Raw genomic sequence first — 6,151 nt, forward strand, 5'->3', positions numbered from 1 at the left:
TCTGGATTCTCTATTCTGTATCACTGATCTATGTCTGTCCCTCTAGCAATACCATACAGTCATGATTACTGTAGCTATATATTAAGTTTTTAAATCAAGGAGAATGACTCTTTCCACTTTGGTCTTTTTCAAAATTGTTCTTTGCTGGGATTTTGATGGGAATCGTATTAAACTTGGATATAGATTTGGAGAGAATTGATATCTTACTATGTTGAGGCTACCAATCCCTGAATATTTGTTTAGATCGTCTTAGATTTCTCTTATTAGCATTTTGTAGTTTTCAGAATGTGAGTTCATACTTATTTTGTTAGATTTACATCTAAGGATTCCATTTTCTATTTGAGTGATTGTAAATGGTATGTAATTTTTAATTTAGATTTCCACAGGTTAATTGATAATATACAAAAATACAGGGCTTCCTTGGTGGTGCAGTGGTTAAGAGTCCGCCTGCCAGTGCAGGGGACAGGGGTTCGAGCCCTGATCCGGGAAGATCCCACATGCCGCGGAGCAACAAAGCCCATGTGCCACAACTACTGAGCCTGTGCTCCAGAGCCCGTGAGCCACAACTCCTGAAGCCCAGGCACCTAGAGCCCATGCTCTGCAACAAGAGAAGCCACTGCAATGAGAAGCCCGCGCACCGCAATGAAGGATAGCCCCTGCTCACCGCAACTAGAGAAAGCCTGCGACAGCAACAAAGACCCAACACAGCCAAAAAATAAATAAATAAGTACATTAAAAAAAAAAAAACCAGTATGTTTGTGTTGTATTCTGACCTTTTGAACTCATTTATTAGTTCTAGTTTTTACACTGTAGACGTTATGAGATTTTCCAGGAAGAAGATCATGTCATCTATAAACAGGGATAGTTTTATTTCTTCATTTGGGTCTGAATGCCTTTCAACCTAGCTATATCATTATATTTGAAGTGAATTTCTTATAGACAGCATAATGCTAGGTCATGGTTTTTTAATCCACTCTGCCAATTTCTAGCTTCTAATTGGTGTATTTAGATTACATATATTTAATGTACTTACTTTTATGTTAAGATTCAAGTGTGACTTTTCTGTTGTTTTCTCTTTTTTTTTTTTTTTTTTAATTTTTCTTTCTGTTTTGTTTTACCCACTTTCCTCTGGGTTACTTGAACATTTTTTAGAATTCCAGTTTGAGGTATCCATAGCAATTCTGAGTATTACTCTTTGTACATATTTTTAGTGGTTGCTCTAGGTGTTTCATTATATGTTCATAAGTTATCATAGCCTACATTTTACCAGTTCAAGTGAAGGGCAGAGACCTTACCTCCCTTTATGTCCCTCTACCCTCCTTTATTAATAATTCTTAAATATTTCCTCTACATGCACTGAGAACTACATTTGACAAACATAATTTAGAAAAGTAGAAAAGGAAATTCGATCACGTTTACCCATATTTTTGTTCTATATGTTGTTCCTCCTTCCTTCCTATTCTTCCAAGACTACTCCTTTTATCACTTCCTTCCTTGTTAGAGAAATTCCTTTAGATATTCTTTTAGGGTAGCTTTGCTGGCAACAAATTCTCAGTTTTCTTCATCTGAGAATATCTTAATTTTCCCTTCATTTCTTACTTTTCCCTTCATACTTTTCTAAATACAGAATATGCACTGGGTTGACAGTTCTTTTCTTCCAACACTTGAAAAATGTTGTGCCACTTCCTTCTGATCTCCACGTTTTCAGACCTGCTGCCATTTGAATTGGTGCTCCCCTATAGATAATGAACTGTTTCTCTCGTTTCTTTCAGGATTTTTTTTGTCTTTAGTTTTCAGTTTGAATATGAAGTGTCTCAGTGTAGATTTCTTTGGGAGGCTCCTGGTAGGTTTCCACTCACCTTCTTTCATTTGTATATGTCTTTTGCCAAATTTGGGGACTATTCAGCCATTATTTCTTTGAATATTTTCTCAGACCCACCTTCTCTTACCTCTCTTTCCGGGGCTCCAACGATCCAAATGTAGATCTTTTGTTATATTCCCACCTGTCCCTGAGCCTCTGTCCACATTTTTCCAATCTATTTTCTCTCTATTGTTGAGATCAGGTGATCTCTTTATTTCTATCTTCATGTTCACTGATTCATTCTTTTCTGCTCCTCTTCATGTTTTTGTTTGAGAACACTGAGTTTTTAATTTCAGTTACTGTATTTTTTTATACTTTTTTATTGGGGTAAAATAGATCATTTACCACTCTAACCATTTTTAAATGTAAAATTCAATGGCATTAAATACATTCACAACATTGTGCAACCATCCCATATCCATTTCCAGAACTTTTTCATCATCACAAACTGAAACTCTGTACCCATTAAATAATTATCTATGAATTTTCCTACCTCATATAAGCAGAATCATACAATATTTGTCCTTCTGTGCCTGGCTTATTTCAATTAGCACACTGTTTTCAGGGCTCTTCCATCTTGTAGTCTCCTTTCAGAATTAAGGTTGAATAATGTTCCATTGTTTGTATGTACCCCATTTTGTTTATCCATTCATCTATCGATGGAATCTGAGTTGTTTCCACCTCTTGGCTATCATAAATAATGCTGTTATGAACATTGGTGTACAAGTATCTGTTTGAGTCCCTGCTTTTAATCTTTGGGGGATATTCCTAGGAGTGGAATAGCTGGATCACATGGTAATTCTATACTTAACTTTTTGAGGAATTGCCAAACTTTTTTGTACTATGCTTAAACCATTTTACATTAGCAATGCATAAGAGCTCCAGATTCTCCACATCCTCACCAACACTTGTTATTTTCTGCTTTTTGATAATAGTGGTCCTGATTGGTGTGAAGTGATATCTCATTGTGGTTTTGATTTGCATTTCCTTAATGACCGGTGATGTTGAGCACCTTTTCATGTTTATTGGCCACCTGCATATCTTCTCTGGAGAAACATCTATTCAAGTTTTTTGCCCATTTTTGAATTGCGTTGTTTGGGGTTTTTTTGTTGTTGAGTTATAGGACTTCTTTATATATTCTGGATATTAATCCCTTATCAGATACATAATTTGGAAGTATTTTCTCCCATGTATTTTTTTAATAGACCTTACTTTTTTTTAGAGCAGTTTTAGGTTTACAGAAAAATTGACCAGTAAGTACAGAGAGTTCCCACATACCCCTTCTCCCCGTTCCAACTCACCCCAGTTTCCCCTTATTTACATCTTGTTTTAGTGTGGTACATTGGTCACAATTGATGAGCCAACATTATACATTATTATTAACTAAAATCCAGAGTTTAATTAGGGTTCACTCTTAGGGTTGTTGATTCTGTGGGTTTTTACAAATGTACAGTGACATGTATCCATCATTACTGTATAAAGGATAGTTTCACTGCCCTAAAAATCCCCTGTGCTCCATTCACCCCTTCCTCCCTCCAAATTCCTGGCAACCAGTGATCTCTATGTTTTGTCTTTCCCAGAAGGTCGTATAGTTGGAATCACAGAGTATGTAACCTTTTCAGATTGGCTTTTTTCACCTCACAATATCCTTTCAAGGTTCCTTCATGTCTTTTTATGACTTGATAGCTCATGTCTTTTTATCAGTGAATAATATTCTATTATATACCACAGTTTGTTTATTCTATTCACCTACTGAAGAACAGCTTGTTTGCTACCAAAATTCCACTTACCTCTACTTTATATCTTTTATTTCGAACAGCCTGTTTGCGACCAAAATTCCACTTGGCTGTACTTTATATCTTTTATTTCTTTGATAAGATTTTCTGTTTGTTTCAAGCATGCTCAAAATTACTTGTTGAAGCACTTATATGATGGCTAATTTAAAATCCTTGTCAGATAATTGTCATATTTGATTCATCTCTGTGTTGGCATCTCTTGATTGTCTTTTCTCATAGAGGTTGAGATCTTCCTGATTTTGGGGATGAGGAGTGTTTTTTTGTTTTTTTTTATTGAGACCTCATAGTCTAAGACACCGACTCTTATCTTTCAGTAGGCTTCCTGTGACACCGCTCCAGCAAGAAAAGGGGGACACTGCCTTGTTACTGTTGGATGGGAGTAAAAGCCCAATTTCTCCACTAGGCCTCCTTTGACACCTGGGAAGGGTGGGGATCCTTGTTACGGCTAGGCAGGGATGGGAATTCAGGCTCCCCACCAGGCCTCTGCTGATATCACCAGAGCTGGAAGAATGGAGGCTCCTTATTACCGCTCCCATGTATCCTCCACTGCCACTGTGGGTGGGTGGACTTGTTACTGTTGGAGGGTGGTAAAGGTTCTGACTCCGCATTAGGTCTCTTCTGATATCATCCCAGCAAAGAGGAAATGGGACACCTCTTACTACCAGGTGGCAGTGGACTTCTTGGCTCCCCATGTGGTCTCTGCTGACAATATGGGGTTGGGGACTTCCTTACTTCCTGAATGACACAAAAGTCTTGGTTCCCCACTCAGCCTTCTTCTTTGATACCACCCTGGTGGGATGGGTGCCTTGTGGGGCGGGGTGGGGAGATGAGGGAAGGATGGGGTTCTTTGTTATAGCATGAGAAGGGTGGATGTCTGGGCTCTTAGCCTTTGCTGGCAGGAATGGAGCTAGTTTTTTTCCTTGGTGTCTGCTTAAAGTGGGCAGTTCTTGTCTAAGAGTAATCTGCCTTGCTAGATTGCCCATTTCCTAGTCCTTCAGCTAGAAAGGGATGGCTTTTCTGAGACCTTTATAAATCTGCACCCATGATTTCTGGTTGCCAGTTTTTCCAGTACTCTGCCTGGGATATATGGAACAAAAAGAAAAACCAGGAACTCCCTAACATGTCCTAACATTCACTGTGTGCTGAGGTCTCTAGCCAGTCTTCCTTCTTCCCACCTTTCAGAGTGTTCTTATGCTTGTTTTATACATAATATTCAGGGGTTTTAGCTGTACTTAGTGGGAAGAGGAAGGAAAAGTAAGTCTACTCCATTTTCCTAGAAGAGGAAGTTTCTTTTAATAGCCTTTATTAATAGCTATACCACAGGTCAGACACCAGGAGAACAGAAACAATAATGAACCTTGGGAGTTCAGAGAACTGGATTCAAATTCTAGCTAACTTGGGAGTTCAGAGAAATCCTAGCTCTGTCAATCATTAGTCAAATATGATAATTCTTTAGCCTCTTGGAACTTCGGCTTCCACATTGGTAAAATGGAAATAACATCACAATTTCACAAAGTTGGGATGATTAAGTAAGATTATGTACTTGGAAGCATCTGATACAACACCTGGGATATAGTTTTTCACTCACTAACTCTGAATCTATGTGTTTCAAAATGGTTAAGATAAAAATGGAATGATTTTAGACCCATACAATTTAAATGAGCACTGAATTGGTATTTATTCTCTATCTTATTTTTATATAGGCCCCCATCCCAAATTAATTTAGGGAAATATGCATAGAAATTAAATGTAACCTGTAACTTCAGTGAAGAAATGAATTTGTCTTGATTTCTCACTTCTTGTTCTAGCTGGAGAATATTCTGGTATTTTTCAGCTTCAGAAACTGGAGCCCCTAGATCAAAATCATGTTCTTTGGTGGTAACCTAGTGGAAGGAATGGGAATAATATAGAGACAGTCAGGTTTAAAACAGCTTTGTGATTTCCCACAACAATCATAATTTTGAAAATTAACAACATTCAATTAAAAAATTGTTTTTAACCTGTTCCACCAGCTAAAAGGACTTCATCAACATTTACTTTCTTAAAACTTTATATTATAAAACTTCTTCTGTGTGTTTTCCAAATATAAAACTATAGTATTGAACATGCTTTTCAAAAAAGACATACTCCACCCTATCTAAGGGAATATGGGTCAGCAGCAAATTAAGTGGTCTACTTCCAGGGCTATGATGTTCACTAGCTACCTGTTTATTGTTATTTTTGTATATTAACAAAAAGGTTTGCTACCCATATCACAAAAGGCTAATTTCCCTAATATATAAATAATTCCTATAATTAAAAAAAGGAAAAGAAATACCCTAATATAAAAATTGGCCAAGAATATGGATATTTCACAGAAATGGCTTTTAAATAGATTTAAAGATATTCAATCTCACCATTTAGAGGAATACAAATTAAAACAACACTGGGAGGGCTTCCCTGGTGGTGCAGTGGTTGAGAGTCCGCCTGCCGATGCAGGGGACACGGGTTCGTG

At 37.3% G+C, this 6,151-nt stretch overlaps 1 protein-coding gene across 2 annotated transcripts in view; it reads right to left on the reverse strand.

Moving 5' to 3' along the window:
- The window catches only part of TSGA10 (testis specific 10), a 104,515-nt gene that overhangs the window by 86,773 nt on the left and 11,591 nt on the right, over window positions 1-6,151 (reverse strand). For both annotated transcript variants that reach the window (XM_007466882.1, XM_007466883.1), the window contains exon 2: window positions 5,412-5,540. The gene's annotated coding sequence lies outside the window, so the exon portion shown is untranslated. The remainder of the gene's footprint in view (window positions 1-5,411; window positions 5,541-6,151) is intronic.

Source organism: Lipotes vexillifer, unplaced genomic scaffold (assembly GCF_000442215.2).
Source record: "Lipotes vexillifer unplaced genomic scaffold, Lipotes_vexillifer_v1.1 scaffold28, whole genome shotgun sequence".
NCBI classification, from domain to species: Eukaryota; Metazoa; Chordata; class Mammalia; order Artiodactyla; family Lipotidae; genus Lipotes; species Lipotes vexillifer.